Genomic DNA, 3,207 nt, shown 5'->3' with positions numbered 1-3,207 from the left:
TGTTGGGTTTTGGTATCATTGTGGTTGTTGCAGATTTGAAGGCCGCGGGAAAATAGCCAGAGGCTAGTGCCACGTTGAAGAGGAAGGTGATGGCTCTAATAGCGTTGTCAGGGAGATGGGTGAGTAGCTGGTAACCAATGCCTGAATTACCTGGGGCTACTTTGGGTGATTTGAGGAGGAGGAATTTGACCTCGTTCGATCTTATAGGAGTTGTGAGAAGGTGGTTGTGTGAAAGCGATTGAAGGTGTATGATCTGTTCTGGGTAGAAGTGACTGGGTCTGTTTTGTATGTGTTGTGTGACAATTTGAGTGTTTTCGTACGCCACAGGGTGAGGGGGGGGGGGGTGAGGGTGAAAGACACCTTCCCAGAGTTTTTGACAAATGTTGGCAATGTCTTGTGGGTTATGGTGTAGAGTGTTGTCGTCATTTAGCCGATTGAAGTCTGTTTTGGTATTCTTTTGAGCTTTCGGATTCTGTTCCAAAACTCTTGAGATTTGATTCGGTGTTGTTCTGTTGTGGTGATAAGAGATTTTCAGTGTCTATTTTGGTCTTCTAGAAGGCTGTTGAGTGTGTGGTTTCGTAGGGATGTGAAGTCGCACTGAACTATGCCCAAACGATATCTGTTTTGCTCAAAGCGTCGACGGTAGCACGAGATGAGTCTAGTTGTTTTGGAAGAAGGGAAGAAGGAGTATCTTGAAGTAAATGAAGATCTGGGGATAGAAATGTTAGCTGCCTGTATGATTGTTTCGTGTATATGTTCTATTTCTCTGCCTATTAGTGTTATTGGGTGATTTTCGTAGTTTGTGGTGTAAGTGCAGTTGGAGAGAATCTTTTTGAATTTCTCCCGGTCTGCTCTTTTGTAGTGGTAGTGTGAGGGTGAAGGGACGAGAATAGGGTTAGACGAGAGATGAAGAAAGATGGGGATGTGTTCGGAACCACACAGTGCTCCTGGAGATGGCAAATTATGAAGATAATTACTGGCTTTGTCGGAGAAGACAAGATCAGGTCTGCTTTCTCCTCCTTGGCCAGTGAAGACAGTGTGGAAGTAAGGTCCTAGGAAGTTAAGACGTTTGTATGAGTATAAATTGAATGTCATCACCATGAGAATTGTTTCTGTTGTGGTGAAAGGTTCTGTGTTGGGCGTTGAGGTTAGCTAGAGGGTAGACTGGGATATGTGTGTGACTGAATACTGTGTAGAGATCATGGAGTGGAATGGTATTGTTGGGTCGAGAGTATGTAGTGCAAAAGATAATGAAGCCACATATTGTACTCATCTTAACTGCTAGAAAGTGTTCGTATTGCCATGAGGTGGCGAGGTATTCGTGTTCGATGGTGTTGCGTATGAGAATAGCGACTCCCTCGTGTCTACTGTCTGGAGACTGTCGTGATGTATACCCGCAATGTCTAATTTTGTATCCGTTGGTGATACATGTGATGTTAAGTATCACAACATCGGGTCTCTTCCCTTCGAGGAGAGTGGCAATCAGATGACGGCCATTGTGATAGCTGCGCACGTTAAACTGTTAGATTTGTAGCATTTTACGACTTCTGGAAGTTTATTGGCCTTCTGTGTCTGTTGTCGATGAATGCCGTTGACGAACCGTTTGAGTGTTTCACGTGTATCATGTTTCTAGTCTTGGGTCGGGATATATCTGTTGAGGGGTCAGGAGAGGGGCGAGGGGAGGGGAGAGGGTCATTGTCGATAATTTAGGGGTCGAGGTTGATCGTTGGTGGGTTGTCTGGTGTGTCGGCAAGGTCAAGTGCTGGGGCTCCTCTGAGAGGGTTAGGCGCGGGACGGATGGATGGGGAGGGGGGAGGGGGGAGGGGTTGATCGGGAGGAACTGTCGTGTTGGTGGAAGTTGGGACGGTGGGGGTGGGAGAGGAATCGATATTTGGAGAGACAGTTGGATTGCTGGTGTCGGGTTGGGGGCTTGAGGATGGAGTTGTGTTAGGGGGTGCGGAGGGGGTATTGGAAGTTGGGAGGGTGACAGGTTGAGTAGTTCGGGGAGAGTTGGAAGTGTTACTGGCGGTCTCCTGGGATACGTTTTCGTTAGGGGTAAGGACGAGACAGGGGTCGGTGAGGGATGGTTGTTGGTGGGGGAGCTGAGGAGTTCAGGTGGAGCTCGTACATTGGGTAGGTTGTTATGAGCAAGCAGCAAATCGAAAATTCTGATGAATTCCGACTTATCTTCCCCGCTCAGGAACAACGCTTTTAGGTAGCACGCATGCATCCTACCTTGTAGGGTGAGGAGGTCTGAAGAATTAGTAGTTGGGATAGGAGAAGCTTGGGTGGCAGGGGGAGGAGCAGCAGCAGCAGCAACTGTTGTGTAGAGGTGAGGGTTTGTGGAAGGAGGTGAGTTGGATTTTTGTGCCTGACGCACTGCGCGGAGTTACTCCTTCTTACGTGGGCACAGCTCAGATACAGCAACGTGTCTACCTTTACAGTTGACACACTTCGCTGCCTGAGCCTTGCACTCACGAAAACCATGACCAGTTTCCGCGCATTGACTACAGGTTTGGTGGGGTTCTTTACAGTTCTTAGTCTCATGTCGGTATTTCAGACATTTGAAACATTGTTGTACGTCGAGATGTTCATCTTTCTTCAGGGATTTTGCAGGCACAGAGATCATGGGGAACAGGACTCCCCGGGGGAGCAGGCGATCGGCCTCGGTCGGGTTTGAACATTGTATCTTTATTGATCTGGAGTTATTCGGTTTATAGACGTTGATGACATTAACGTCATTGTTTTCACCATTGATGGCTTCAACAATCTCCGAAGGGCTGAGGGACAAGATAGATTCATCAACATTGTAGGCAATAATAGTACATCTAGCTTGAAGGGGCAGCGGTCCTGAACGATTTGGTAGTTGTTTTTAGCTAGTTCCTCAAGGAGAGGCTTGGATAGGATTTTATCTAAATCACTATCTTTGCCCAAGCAAATCTTAAACTGGTATTTGTTCGAGGGGAATTGAATGACCCTAGTAGGACGGATCTCAGTGGTCTTAAAGACGATGGCCAGGAGTTCGAACGTGGAAGGAGGGGGGCAATCAGTTTTGAGGGATTTTAGACGTATGTCGGGCGGCATGTTGGTGGCATCAGTGTCCTAGTGCGAGAAAACGTGAGTGAGGGAGGCTCGACGGTCCAAGGTAGGGGAGAGGTAAGAGATAGTGTGAGGGTCTCCACCCCGTCAGGTGAGAACAGGTCCACT

The sequence above is a fragment of the Panulirus ornatus genome, chromosome 12 (genome assembly GCF_036320965.1).
Source record: "Panulirus ornatus isolate Po-2019 chromosome 12, ASM3632096v1, whole genome shotgun sequence".
Taxonomy (NCBI): domain Eukaryota; kingdom Metazoa; phylum Arthropoda; class Malacostraca; order Decapoda; family Palinuridae; genus Panulirus; species Panulirus ornatus.
This window is presented reverse-complemented; position numbering follows the sequence as displayed.